Source organism: Oncorhynchus clarkii, chromosome 2, assembly GCF_045791955.1.
Source record: "Oncorhynchus clarkii lewisi isolate Uvic-CL-2024 chromosome 2, UVic_Ocla_1.0, whole genome shotgun sequence".
Classification (NCBI taxonomy): domain Eukaryota; kingdom Metazoa; phylum Chordata; class Actinopteri; order Salmoniformes; family Salmonidae; genus Oncorhynchus; species Oncorhynchus clarkii.
In genome coordinates, this window is record NC_092148.1 from 18,756,427 (window position 1) to 18,772,276 (window position 15,850).

General features: G+C 42.5%; 1 pseudogene; it reads left to right on the forward strand.

Annotated features, from left to right (window-relative positions):
• The window catches only part of LOC139423677 (uncharacterized), a 50,187-nt pseudogene that overhangs the window by 32,009 nt on the left and 2,328 nt on the right, over positions 1–15,850 (forward strand).

The following is a 15,850-nucleotide window of genomic DNA, read 5'->3' on the forward strand; positions in this document are numbered from 1 at the left end:
CGCAGTTTTACGTGCACGGACCTAGTTCACATGACTCGGCAAGGAGCCAGGTGAAAAAGAGGCCTATACAATGGTTACATTCATTTTTATACATAGAATAAAGTAGGTGGAGTCTTGTCGTTTCGGTCTTCTTGACTGGTCGGAGGGTTGGAGGCGGGCCTTGCTCTAGCCAGAGCGGGCCCCATTGGTGCACAGCAAAAGTTCTTTGCTCTTGGGACCGGCCAGTTAGAGGGAGATGAGATGTGTGTTTATATAAGGAAGAGGGGGTCAGTCTTATGGCTGGGTGTATGTGTTCTTACGACGGAATGTCTTTGTTTATATGAGCTATGTGTATGAATATTTATATAACAAATATAACATATCTTGTCAAATCTATTAGACGTGAAAACTATAGCAGAAAGGTGGCGGTTGCAATCGTGGGTATACATAAGGTGGTGCTCCTAACCTTGTCTGGTTTGCATGGTGGGTCTGTAGGTGTAGTGCTACGTTTGGGACGAGAGTGATTGGAGGGAGTGATATCAGGAAAGGAGTTAGGGACATGTGTAGGGGTTGGTGTATGTGATGTGGCAGGGTGAAATAGTTGTTCAATTAACCATGTGAAAGTCCTAGGGTTACTCCAAATATCAGTAGGAATATCACAAATAAGGGACCAGATATCCCCAGCCTCACCCAGAGAGGGAGAAATTTCCCTCTAACTGGGCGAGGTTCCCTTCTCAGGGGAGGCGGAGTTTGATGCCGCATCACCTGAGGAAGGAGTGTCTTCATTTGGAATCGAATTTAGGCCGCTCAAATCAGCTCTGACTTCAGTCAGTGTTCTAGAAGGAATTGGGGCTGGGGTGCAATGTGTAAGGCGGTGCCAAGGTGTGCCTGATTTACCTTTGACCTGGACTGAGTGTGAAGTAACCTCCTTCACTTCGTACGGTCCAGTCCACCTGGGTTCCAGCCACTTTCTCTTGTGGACTGTAACCCTCACCCCGTCACCAACCTTTACCTTCAGTAGTGGCGTGTCCCCCGGCAGCTCCCCCTCCTGGACCTTGTGAACCTGGGTAGAGAGTGCTGCAGAGAGAACCGTCAGTTTTTTCACATAATTAGACATTACAATTTGTTGTACATCAAGGGCGGGCATATGACCTCCCTCCCTTGGTGGACCATGCATGACTCTACCAGTCATTATCCCATGAGGCACATACTTTAGCTATCTTAGCTTTTGCTTTTGGTTTGACGTTCCACCAGATTTTGGGATTGGGGCCTGTACACAGATCCAAATCTGTGGGTTATGCCAAATCTTTCTTCCACCTGTCTCAGGTGTTTGTTAAATGTGAGCCATTTGTCAAATTTGATTTGTCTTGGGATGCCATACCTGGGTATTAGTTTGGTTTGTAGCCACTCAAAGACTGACCTAATACCCTCCCCTTTTGTTAGTATTGCCTCTACCCATTTGGAGAACCTATCTACTATGACTAGGAGATAGAGTTTGCCTTTAGATAAATTTTCGGGGCCCATGTCGGTGTAGTCTATACTAATATCCTGAAAACATGCATTAGGTATTACGTATGAGCCCATTGGTGTTTGATATGGTTTCTTTGGGTTGTGTCTGTCACAACCATTGCATTCGTCACAAAATAAATCATCGTCATAAAATAAGTCAGTCATATTTTTTATGTGAGGGTGCCACCAGATGTGCGAGGCCTTTTTGGAGGGTCTTTAGTTTGCCTTCGTGTGTGGGGCCATGTGTTTCTCATAAAAGTTCTGGGTCCATCAGTGTGGCCTGCTTCATGGGCATGGGCTGAGTCTGTATAGATATTCAGTCTTTCCTTTTCCTCTGATGAGGACCTGCGTCAATCCGATGATTTCAGCTAATTTGGCCGATGCTGGTTGAGGGATGATGGCTGATTGAAGGGTGACATCACGAGGTGAGCTGTTTTTTCAATAGCTTTTGCTACTGCAGCAACGTATCTGGAGCATGTTGACTGTCCTACCTCAATGTGGTCAAGTTTGAAGAGTAGTACATCAAGACCCTTCTCTCCCCCTCTTGTTTCTGGAATAGGACGGATGAGGTGAATCCTTCCCTTCCAGAAACATCCAAATGGAACTTGTTCTTGTAGTCAGGTGCAGTCAGAGCTGCTGCCGCTGATAGATCTGTTTTCAGGAGTGCTATGGCTGTTGATGCTTCAGCCGTCCAGGCCAGGGGTGCATGGAGGTTCCTTGATCGTAGGATGACCGGTGCTGCCACCCCCTCTGGGCCACACCCAATGGTACAACACCTGATAGGTGGGGTCAGGTGCATCATGTCTTCGTCCCAGTCTGCAGTGTAGAGGCAGTCATCAGTTTCTGTTGCATTGAGTGTGCAATGGATCTCAGCTTGGGGAGTCTTATATGGGTGCAGAGTGTAGATTTGAGCTTTCAGTTGGTTGAACTTAAACTGGATGTGAGGGGTGGCAGGCCCTGTGGGTAGGCATTTTAGCCAGTACACTTCTTGGGCTTCAGACAGTGTGGTCATCGGCAGGAGTGGCATCCTCATCATTCTTACTGGGTGATCAGGTGTTGAAGTGGGAGGGTTGGTTGTAATCTTGCTGCTCCTGCTGCATGTGTCTAGGAGAGGGTCCTCTTCCTCTTCCTCTTCCTGGTGCCCCTCCACGTCCTCTTCCTCTTTCTCTCCATTGCTGTTGCTGCGGGGAGAGTGGTTTCGTGCAATATCTGGCATAGTGACCGGGAATTCCGCAGTTATACCACTGGTAGTTTCCCCCTCTGTATGGTCCAGTGTAGGGGCCTCGTTGAGCCCGTTGCCGTTGCAGGATATACCGCTGTGGGGGAGGGTAATGGGGTGGTGGGGCTGCCTGCTGTTGGATCATCTGAGAGACAGTCTGTGCCACGATCTGAGTGTTATCTGGCTGCTCCCCTTGGTCTTGAGTTTCTACTGCAATCATTTGTTTGGGCGTGATGGCTGCAGACATTTTATCTAAGTCGTCTGATAATGTGTATAATGCGTTATTTAGGTATATTCAATCCTTACTATGTGGTGTTTATTTCTATCGTTGTATGCTTAGCCTGTCCCTGGTCGAGACAAAGGGGGTTATCAGTATGTGACGCCCGCCACGTGTGTATTTCACCGGTATTTTATTTGAATTTGTTCAGCGATTCGTTTAGGTATTTTCTATAAATGATTCGGCGATTTCCTTTTGGAACAATATATCAGTGAATATATGCGGTTCTATAACAATTTTCAGAGTAATTCTAGCTCTTTAGGAAATATAGATAGAATTTCTAGACAACTAAGAGTTGTTCAGTGAATTATTTAAATACTTTCTGTAAACAATTCAGTAAATTCCTTTATGAACTTATATCAGTAAATTGGAGCGATTCTATAGCAATTGTCAGAATAATTATATATCTTTAGGAAATATGGATAGAATAGAAAAACCCAAAAATCAGTGTGTAGCTTTTAGCGTCTGTCAAACAAAGTCTGTACTAAGCTCGGCGGCTTATTTAAATACTTTCTAGAAACAATTCAGTAAGTTCCTTTATGAACTTATATCAGTAAATTCCAGCGATTCTATAGCAATTGTCAGAATAATTTTAAACTTTAGGCAATATCAACAGGAATGAAAAAAAACGAAAATCAGTATTCCAGCCCGGCTGCTGTCAATCAAAGTTGCCCGGCCATTCGATACTAAGGTGGCTTTGTCTACCAGCACGTGTGCATAATAGCCCAGTTACGTATCCCAACCTACTCCGCGACAAACGTTTCTTTCAATTTAATTTCCCCCATCTCCAAATCATGGAATGTCAACTCTGGTTCATATTATGTTTATTGTTTGATGTGCAATAGCCACCTCATTCCCGATCTCTGTCTTGTGGAACGCCAAACTTACATATCCTGTATCTACTCGACTACACCTCTTACAAAACCTATTAAATAATACACAGCTTTTTTAATAGGGCATTTTTCATGCAGATTCATTCAATCCAACCACACCTCCACAAGACCTATTCGATGTTATATGTATCAACAGGAGATTTTACTTGCAGATCCGGTTCATCTATCATTCAACTATAACCACACCTCCACAAGACCTTATTCGATAGTACAGAACGTATCAAAATAGGAAATTTTTACTTGCAGATTCGGTTCATCTATCATTAAACTATAACCACACCTCCACAAGACCTTATTCGATAGTACAGAACGTATCAAAATAGGACATTTTTACTTGCAGATTCGGTTCATCTATCATTAAACTATAACCACACCTCCACAAGACCTTATTCAATAGTATAGAACGTATCAAAAATAGGACATTTTTACTTGCAGATTCGGTTCATCTATAACCACACCTCCACAAGACCTTATTCGATAGTATAGAACATTTTTACTTGCAGATTCGGTTCATCTATCATTCATTCATTCGTATGAAATTCTCATTGAATTTCCAACATCCATAATTGTGTCCTTTACGTGTTAAAACACAGCCACTATTTAACGTCACCTCTATACACAACCCAATACATATATAATTAGGACAGTTTTCTATGCAGATTTCAGAACAAATAGGGTCCCTGGAGGAATTTAACACATTGGTCAATCACAATTCACACATTCCTATTAAAATAACTGAGTATAGGCCCATTAATAAGAATATATATATATATTTTTTACAAAACAAGATATCTTTAATCAATGTCTTAGGTTCTTATGTAAAAAATTTGGGCACCGATTCATACTCACGCCCAGTACTTTCTGATCAAAATTTGGTTTAGGCTATAATACAATATGCAGATTTCGATATAACGGGCTCTGCTCACCTTTATATAGAGCGCTCCGATCAGATTTCCTGAGGCAAGATGAATGGCTGGGGAAGTCACTCTTCCGTCTGATTTTTTTAGCCGTGATCAGTCTCGTCCTCTCACACTAACTTATCATAGATCGAATTCAAGAATAACCAAACTCTGCTACCAAGTTCTGTTAGTGTTCAAATACTGGAGAGTTGAGACCAAATCACGGACGCTGGACAGAGTGGATTTCAGTTGTAACAAAAGACAGTTTTAATGAGTCAGAGATATCTTGTCCCGCAGTTTTACGTGCACGGACCTAGTTCACATGACTCGGCAAGGAGCCAGGTGAAAAAGAGGCCTATACAATGGTTACATTCATTTTTATACATAGAATAAAGTAGGTGGAGTCTTGTCGTTTCGGTCTTCTTGACTGGTCGGAGGGTTGGAGGCGGGCCTTGCTCTAGCCAGAGCGGGCCCCATTGGTGCACAGCAAAAGTTCTTTGCTCTTGGGACCGGCCAGTTAGAGGGAGATGAGATGTGTGTTTATATAAGGAAGAGGGGGTCAGGTCAGTCTTATGGCTGGGTGTATGTGTTCTTACGACGGAATGTATTTGTTTATATGAGCTATGTGTATGAATATTTATATAACAACTGCCTGCGGAATATTTAATCCTTAAATAAAACAATGGTGAACAAAGAGAGAATAATTAAATGTCTCTTCTGAAATCATCCCTTTTCAAACATCCACTGATTAATTAAGTGTTTAACCTTAGATTAATAATAGACTGAATTCTGCTGCTTTAATTTCACTCTGTTTTCGTGACAATAAAATAGAGTATGCTTGACCTTTGAACATGATGGATTATTGACAGTATTCCAAAACACAGATCCAGAACGTCTTAAAAGCCACTAGTGCCTTTGCATAAATATTTTCATCGATGGAAAATTGATAAGATCACTCCACGTCGCAGTCCCTTTCTTCTAAAAGTGTAGACTACATATCCTAGCTACCTCCCTCCATTTAACAGCCCTCCAACTCTTTATTGCTCTGCGCATCCTAGCCAAGCGCGCGAGTCCGAAAGCAATTCAAGATGATGTCAATGGAGAGGCGCACCCTCGTTCCGAATCCAGAGAGAGAGAGAGCGCACGCAGTGTAAGCGCACAGCTGCGTGTGGTGAAGTTTAGTATACCTCAGAAATCCTCGACTACTTCGCTAGATTAAAAAAAAAGATTGGTGTGGGGGAATAAACCTGTCTCACTGCGCACGCACCGCACCAACATTGTCCAATGACTGAAGCTTGCGCATCTACTGATGACCATTACTTGAAATTGTTTTGCACAATGCGGTGTTGTATTTAACGTTATCCTTTTTTGTTGTTTTTAGTCCGCCTGCGCTCTTGGATCTTTTTGGAGATGTCTGAGTTTAACCACTCAAATCTATCAGGCGGAAACGCTCCGGACCCGGACTACAAGTGGACGTATGAATATTACGACGATGATGAGCCTGTTTCGTTCGAGGGACTAAAAGCGCACCGATGTAAGTACAGGATCTCAGTTTACAGTCCTGTGCTGTGCACCCCTTTCACCCATCTTCTCTGCGTTATGCATCTATTACTTTATTGTAGAAGTGAACTGTGATTAAATCATGTGTGCATGTATTTATGCGTGAGAATGGCTCATTGCATCACATTCATATTTGTGGCTAGAAGTTAAGAGTTAAGTATAGCCGATATTCTTCATAATGACAAATAGGTAGAGGGTATGTGTGTGGTTTATGAGAGATATATAGAGAGAGGAGGGGGGCTGCCTTAGAGTGTAAACCCTGCAGAGAAATATAAGCAAATCAATGCTGAGTGTCTGAGTAAGGGGGTTCCTTGTTTAGGCCTGCATGTGTGTCAGTCTTTTAACAGTAGACACACACAATCAATACATGTCCTCTTCCTCTAGGATAACCTGCACCAATCATTGTCACCTCAGTCTAGACACTTGGAGCATAATACATTTTCATAGTTCTCTCTCCTCTCCATCTCATTGTGCTTAAAATACTGTTGTTTTTGTCGTTCTATATATATAATGACCTACTTACTATACATTGGAACTAAAACATGTATTTGACCTGTCAATCAAGTCTTGTTGTGTTGCAGATTCCATCGTGATAGGCTTCTGGGTGGGCCTGGCTGTCTTTGTCATCTTCATGTTCTTTGTCCTGACGCTTCTCACCAAGACAGGAGCTCCACATCCCGAGTGAGTCTCCTTATCAACCAGCCATCACATGTCAATCAAGTGAATTACTTAGCAATCCACCAACTTCCAGTGCCTCTTAACATGTGCACAATTATTTACCACAGACTGGTTAGTTCTGCTTCAGCACCACGGAGAGCGCCTGGTTCAGAGTATCTCTTGGTTTTCTTCTCTGTAAATGAGACAATTCTCCCTCCCAGTCTCAGTGCACTCTGATGTTTGATGACTTCTTAGTAAAGGATTCTAATTATCAGCAGCCCTCTTCCCTTGTATTCATGGCTGTAGCGTATGTCTCATTTGCACACTGTGCTCTCTCTCTCTCGCTCTCTCTCTGTCAGCTCCCTCTTTTCTTCTTACTATTAGCTCTGCTTCGATCCTTCTTTCTCTCTCCTTTTCAGTCATAGATCTCTCCCTTGGTGGTCCCTCCATCTATTCCCCCCTCCCTCAATGCACTGTTTCTCTACCATCCTCTGTACCTCTCTTTATCCTTTCTCTCTCCTTTTCAGTCAGAGATCTCTCCCTTGGTGGTCCCTCCATCTATTCCCCCCTCCCTCAATGCACCGTTTCTCTACCATCCTCTGTACCTCTCTTTATCCTTTCTCTCTCCTTTTCAGTCAGAGATCTCTCCCTTGGTGGTCCCTCCATCTATTCCCCCCTCCCTCAATGCACTGTTTCTCTACCATCCTCTGTACCTCTCTTTATCCTTTCTCTCTCCTTTTCAGTCAGAGATCTCTCCCTTGGTGGTCCCTCCATCTATTCCCCCCTCCCTCAATGCACAATTTCTCTACCATCCTCTGTACCTCTCTTTATCCTTTCTCTCTCCTTTTCAGTCAGAGATCTCTCCCTTGGTGGTCCCTCCATCTATTCCCCCCTCCCTCAATGCACCGTTTCTCTACCATCCTCTGTACTTCTCTTTATCCTTTCTCTCTCCTTTTCAGTCAGAGATCTCTCCCTTGGTGGTCCCTCCATCTATTCCCCCCTCCCTCAATGCACTGTTTCTCTACCATCCTCTGTACCTCTCTTTATCCTTTCTCTCTCCTTTTCAGTCAGAGATCTCTCCCTTGGTGGTCCCTCCATCTATTCCCCCCTCCCTCAATGCACAATTTCTCTACCATCCTCTGTACCTCTCTTTATCCTTTCTCTCTCCTTTTCAGTCAGAGATCTCTCCCTTGGTGGTCCCTCCATCTATTCCCCCCTCCCTCAATGCACCGTTTCTCTACCATCCTCTGTACCTCTCTTTATCCTTTCTCTCTCCTTTTCAGTCATAGATCCCTCCCTTGGTGGTCCCTCCATCTATTCCCCCCTCCCTCAATGCACCGTTTCTCTACCATCCGCTGTACCTCTCTTTATCCTTTCTCTCTCCTTTTCAGTCAGAGATCTCTCCCTTGGTGGTCCCTCCATCTATTCCCCCCTCCCTCAATGCACTGTTTCTCTACCATCCTCTGTACCTCTCTTTATCCTTTCTCTCTCCTTTTCAGTCAGAGATCTCTCCCTTGGTGGTCCCTCCATCTATTCCCCCCTCCCTCAATGCACCGTTTCTCTACCATCCTCTGTACCTCTCTTTATCCTTTCTCTCTCCTTTTCAGTCAGAGATCTCTCCCTTGGTGGTCCCACTCTTCTGCCTCCCTCTGTGCCCTGTATCTCTCCCACTCCCCTCATCTCTCTCTCTCTCTAGCCTTGTGCAAACAAACTGCGGTAGACTGTATGCGTTCCGGCGGAAGTCCATTCATTTCAATGGTAGGCAAGCCGCACCGCCGCAGCTCATCTGCCGAACGAGGCTGCGGTCGGTGTGTGCAGTGTCCCGCATACTTTGGATCCAACTTGTGCATTGCTTTGCCGTGCGATATCAGGAACGGCAGCAGATTAACCACAGAAGACAGTGCTGTAGCTTTCAACTATTGTGTATGGGAAGCATCAAGACATTTTGTTGACAGATCAATACATTTACTTGAAAAAGTACAAGATCAAAGTTTATGATGTTTATAATTTTATGCAATTATGTGGTAACGCTTCACTTAACACCCAGTGTCGTTACATGTTATTACACGGTCATAACCATGTCATAATGTCATAAGAGCTGACATAACTTCTCATAACCTGTCATAATATGGTCATAGCACTGTCATTACGCATAAACCTGTTATATTGTGTTTTTTTTATGGCTGGTTATGACACCTACAGTTGAAGTCGGAAGTTACACCTTAGCCAAATACATTTAAACTCAGTTTTTCACAATTTCTGACATTTAATCCTAGTAAAAAAGTCCCTGTTTTAGATCAGTTAGGATCACCACTTTTTTTTAAGAATGTGAAATGTCAGAATAATAGTAGAGAGAATGATTTATTTCAGCTTTTATTTCTTTCATCACGTTCCCAGTGGGTCAGAAGTTTACATACACTCAATTAGTATTTGGTAGCATTGCCTTTAAATTGTTTAACTTGGGTCAAACGTTTCGGGTAGCCTTCCACAAGCTTCCCACAATAAGTTGGGTGAATTTTGGCCCATTCCTCCTGACAGAGCTGGTGTAACTGAGTCAGGTTTGTAGGCCTCCTTGCTCATACATGCTTTTTCAGTTCTGCCCACACATTTTCTATAGGATTGAGGTCAGGGCTTTGTGATGGACACTCCAAAACCTCGACTTTGTTGTCCTTAAGCTATTTTGCCACAATTTGGGTAGTATGTTTGGGGTCATTGTCCATTTGGAAGACCCATTTGCGACCAAGCTTTAACTTCCTGTCTGATGTCTTGAGATGTTGCTTCAATATATCCACATATACTTTTTCTTCCTCATGATGCCATCTATTTTGTGAAGTGCACCAGTCTTTCCTGCAGCAAAGCACCCCCACAACATGATGTTGCCACCCCCGTGCTTCACGGTTTGGATGGTGTTCTTCGGCTTGCAAGCCTCCCCCTTTTTTCTCCAAACATAACGATGGTCATTATGGCCAAACGGTTTAATTTTTTTTATCAGACCAGAGGGCATTTCTCCAAAAAGTATGATCTTTGTCCTCATGTGCATTTGCAAACCGTAGTCTGGCTTTTTTATGGCAGTTTTGGAGCAGTGGCTTCTTCCTTGCTGAGCGGGCTTTCAGGTTATGTCGATATAGGACTCATTTTACTGTGGATATAGATACTTTTGTACCTGTTTCCTCCAGCATTTTCACAAGGTCCTTTGCTGTTGTTCTGAGATGATTTGCACTTTTCGCAAGTACTTTCATCTCTAGGAGACAGAACGCGTCTCCTTCCTGAGCGGTGTGATGGCTGCGTGGTCCCATTGTGTTTATACTTGCATACTATTGTTTTTACAGATGAACGTGGTACCTTCAGGCGTTTAGAAATTGCTCCCAAGGATGAACCAGACTTGTGGAGGTCTACAATTTTTTTCTGTGGTCTTGGCTGATTTCTTTTGAAATCCCATGAGGTCAAGCAAAGAGGCACTGCGTTTGAAGGTAGGTCTTGAAATACATCCACAGGTACACCTCCAATTGGCTCAAATGATGTCAATTAGACTATCAGAAGCTTCTAAAGCCATGACATACTTTTCTGGAATTTTCCAAGCTGTTTAAGGGCACAGTCAACTTAGTGTATGTAAACTTCTGACCCACTGGAATTGCGATACAGTGTCTGTCTGTTAACAATTGTTGGAAAAATGACTTGTGTCTTGCACAAAGTAGAGGTCTTAACCGACTTGCCAAAACTATAGTTTAACAAGAAATGTGTGGAGTGGTAAAAAGTTTTATTGACTCCAACCTAAGTGTATGTAAACTTCCGACTTCAACTGTACATAAGAGTGTGAAAACCTACATTTATTCAAATTCGTTTTTTTCCATGCCAAAAAGAATCCTTTCATTTGAAAGTTTCTCTTAAATCCTTTGTTTTTGTTTAAATGAATTCTTTACAGTCATATTTTTTTCATCATTCTAAATAACTTAGCAAATAAATATCATGACAAAGTCAAAAAGCATGCCCTTATATCAGTCATCAGTCAAAAAAGGGTGTCTGGTCTTGACTTCATCCTCGTCATCAACAGAGCATTGGGCTAGTGCATGTCTGACATCAATGTGTGTGCAATTACAATGATACTTTAACAATGTTTATAAATAAATATATATATATACAGTGCCTTGCGAAAGTATTCGGCCCCCTTGAACTTTGCGACCTTTTGCCACATTTCAGGCTTCAAACATAAAGATATAAAACTGTATTTTTTTGTGAAGAATCAACAACAAGTGGGACACAATCATGAAGTGGAACGACATTTATTGGATATTTCAAACTTTTTTAACATATCAAAAACTGAAAAATTGGGCGTGCAAAATTATTCAGCCTCTTTACTTTCAGTGCAGCAAACTCTCTCCAGAATTTCAGTGAGGATCTCTGAATGATCCAATGTTGACCTAAATGACTAATGATGATAAATACAATCCACCTGTGTGTAATCAAGTCTCCGTATAAATGCACCAGCACTGTGATAGTCTCAGAGGTCCGTTAAAAGCGCAGAGAGCATCATGAAGAACAAGGAACACACCAGGCAGGTCCGATATACTGTTGTGAGAAGTTTAAAGCCGGATTTGGATACAAAAATATTTCCCAAGCTTTAAACATCCCAAGGAGCACTGTGCAAGCGATAATATTGAAATGGAAGGAGTATCAGACCACTGCAAATCTACCAAGACCTGGCCGTCCCTCTAAACTTTCAGCTCATACAAGGAGAAGACTGATCAGAGATGCAGCCAAGAGGCCCATGATCACTCTGGATGAACTGCAGAGATCTACAGCTGAGGTGGGAGACTCTGTCCATAGGACAACAATCAGTCGTATATTGCACAAATCTGGCCTTTATGGAAGAGTGGCAAGAAGAAAGACATTTCTTAAAGATATCCATAAAAAGTGTTTAAAGTTTGCCACAAGCCACCTGGGAGACACACCAAACATGTGGAAGAAGGTGCTCTGGTCAGATGAAACCAAAATTGAACTTTTTGGCAACAATGCAAAACGTTATGTTTGGCGTAAAAGCAACACAGCTGAACACACCATCCCCACTGTCAAACATGGTGGTGGCAGCATCATGGTTTGGGCCTGCTTTTCTTCAGCAGGGACAGGGAAGATGGTTAAAATTGATGGGAAGATGGATGGAGCCAAATACAGGACCATTCTGGAAGAAAACCTGATGGAGTCTGCAAAAGACCTGAGACTGGGACGGAGATTTGTCTTCCAACAAGACAATGATCCAAAACATAAAGCAAAATCTACAATGGAATGGTTCAAAAATAAACATATCCAGGTGTTAGAATGGCCAAGTCAAAGTCCAGACCTGAATCCAATCGAGAATCTGTGGAAAGAACTGAAAACTGCTGTTCACAAATGCTCTCCATCCAACCTCACTGAGCTCGAGCTGTTTTGCAAGGAGGAATGGGAAAAAATGTCAGTCTCTCGATGTGCAAAACTGATAGAGACATACCCCAAGCGACTTACAGCTGTAATCGCAGCAAAAGGTGGCGCTACAAAGTATTAACTTAAGGGGGCTGAATAATTTTGCACGCCCAATTTTTCAGTTTTTGCGTTGTTAAAAAAGTTTGAAATATCCAATAAATGTCGTTCCACTTCATGATTGTGTCCCACTTGTTGTTGATTCTTCACAAAAAATACAGTTTTATATCTTTATGTTTGAAGCCTGAAATGTGGCAAAAGGTCGCAAAGTTCAAGGGGGCCGAATACTTTCGCAAGACACTGTATACATACAGTACCAGTCAAAAGATTGGACACACCTACACATTCAAGAGTTTCTCTTTATTTTATTTGTATTTTTTCTACATTGTAGAATAATATTGAAGATATCAAAACTATGAAACAACACACCGAATTATGTAGTAACCAAAAAAGTGTTGAACAAATCCACATATATTTTATATTTGAGATTCTTCAAAGTAGCCACCCTTTGCCTTGATGACAGCTTTGCAAACTCTTGGCATTCTCTCAACCAGCTCATGAGGTAGTCACCTGAAATGCATTTCAATTAACAGGTGTGCCTTGTTAAATGTTCATTTGTGTAATTGCTTTCCTTCTTTCGAGCCAATCGGTTGTGTTGTGACAAGGCAGGGGTGGTAATCAGAAGATAGCCCTATTTGGTAAAATATGTAGTCCATATTATGGAAAGAACAGCTCAAATAAGCAAAGAGAAACGTCAATCCGGAATATTTCAAGAACTTTGAAAGTTTCTTCAAGTACAGTTGCAAATACCATCAAGCGCTATGATGAAACTGGCTGTAATGAGGACCACCACAGGAAAGGAAGACCCAGAGTTACCTCTGCTGTAGAGGATGAGCTCATTAGAGTTAACTGCACCTAAGATTGCAGCCCAAATGAATGCTTCACAGAGTTCAAGTAAAAGACACATCTCAACATCAACTGTTCAGAGGAGACTGCGTGAATCAGGCCTTCATGGTCGAATTGCTACAAAGAAACCACTATTAAAGGACACCAATAAGAAGAAGAGACTTGCTTGGGCCAATAAACATGAGCAATGGACATTAGACTGGGGAAAATCTGTCCTTTGTTCTGATGAATCCAAATTTGAGATTTTTGGTCTTTGTGAGACGCAGAGTAGGTGAATGGATGCTCTCTGAGTAGGTGAATGGATGATCTTCGCATGTGTGGTTCCCATCGTGAAGCATGGAGGAGGAGGTGTGATGGTGTGGGGGTGCTTTACTGGTGACACTGTCAGTGATTTATTTATAATTCAAGGCACACTTAACCAGCATGCATACCACAGCATTCTGCAGCGATCCTCCATCCCATCTGGTTTGTGCTTAGTGGGTCTATCATTTGTTTTTCAACAGGACAATGACCCAACACACCTCCAGGCTGTGTAATGGCTATTTGATGAATAAGGAGAGTGATGGAGTGCTGTATCAGGTAACCTGGCCTCCACGATCACCCGACCTCAACCTAATTGAGATGGTTTAGGATGAGTTGGACCGCAGAGTGAAGGAAAAACAGCCAACAAGTGCTCAGCATTTGTTCGAACTCATTCAAGACTCTTGGAAAAGCATTCCAGGTGAAGCTGGTTGAGAGAGTGCCAAGAGAGTGCAAAGCTGTCATCAAGGCAAAGTGTGGCTACTTTGAAGAATCTCAAATGTAAATATATTTTGATTTGTTTAACACTTTTTTGGTTACTACATGATTCCATATGTGTTATTTCAAAGTTTTGATACCTTCACTATTATTCTACAATGTAAAAAATAAAGAAAATCCCTTGACTGAGTACATCTGTCCAAACTTTTGACTGGTACTGTATATATAACATTGACACTGTTGACAAGTATGATATGGTGTAATGGAATGTTTTGCTTTGTGTGGTAAGTTTTTGGGTTTTGACACTCTTATGTAGGTGTCATAACCAGCCATAAAATAACACAATCTACATCACAACAGGTCTACATATATATGTGTCATGACAGTGTTATGATCATATTATAATAGGTTCTGACAAGTCATGTGAGCTGTTATTACATATTATGACATGGTTATGACCGTGTCATAATGGCTATTGGTGATTTTGTTTATAATAAAGTTGTGGGGTGTAGCCTGTTGTTACACACACCTGGCATGTGGCTGGAAGATAATCAATAACACTTCCATGTTGTGTGATTCTGATTGTGGTGATGCCGTGCATAGATTGCAACAATTGCATAGAAATTATCGTACGGCAATGTGATGATGCAGTCTGTTTGCATGCGGTGTCGGAGTTCTCTTTCTCTTGGAGCTTCATCCCCTCTCTCTACCTCTCAACTCTCTCTAAGCTGGCTCTTTCTTTAAGCTCATTTTTCACCTGTGAACGTTTTATGCTGCTCTCTGAACCACCCTTATCCCTGTGACTGTGTGTGTGGCAGCTGCCACGGCTCTCTCATTAGCTGTCAGAGAGCTGAGCCCCTGAGTCTGTGTGTATCTGTTCCTCTGGAGTGGATCTCTGCCAGGCTCAGCTGAGGCTCAGCTCTGGGATCCCTTACAGACAAACCTCACTGCCTTCCAGACAGACCTCGCTTGATGAAAACAAACCGCCTGCAGGGATCAGTGACTGATCAGCATGCTGCTCTACCTTGATACTTCCCAGGCTCTATCTTTTGCAGGACCACAGCACAGCAAGCAGGCTGGCAGTTAATGCATTTAATGGGACCAACTAGTTAAGGCTGGAAATCTGTCTGTGTGTGACTATAACAACAAATGAAAGACTAAATGATAACCATCAGTCTCCCTCTAAGTCTTGCATTTCCAATTGTAGCCCAGTGTGTTTGTGTGTGTGTGCATGGGTGTGCTGAGAACACATCAGCCTTCTCTTCTTCTCTTCATCCCAATTCTGATTTTATTTTCACTAATTGGTAGTTTTATCATTTAGATCAGCTCTGAATAAGATCTGATGTGAAAAGATCTGATAGGATTGGTCAAAAGGCCAATAACTGGGGCAAAACATTTGAATTGGGGGGCCTCAAGGGGCCCCACCAGGGCCAAGCCTATTAACCTCCCAGGTCTGCTGATCACAGCGCTCCACTGCTCTAGTCCAACGCCATGACATCCATTTACTCCCTCTCTCTCTCTCTGCCTGCTTTAATGCAGCTATATACTGAGCTGAGCTAAAGCCAAAAAACAAAGACACCTGCTAAGAGGATAGAAATAGGGTGTTGCGCCAATATACACGAGTGCCAATATACACAGACTTAGCGCACGGACAATCAACACACAGCTCTTTCTAAACATGCATTGATTATTCAATCCAAAGACTTGTTTGTTTGAGCATGAATGAGGAGTCATACTCCCCAAAAGGGAATACATGATACCC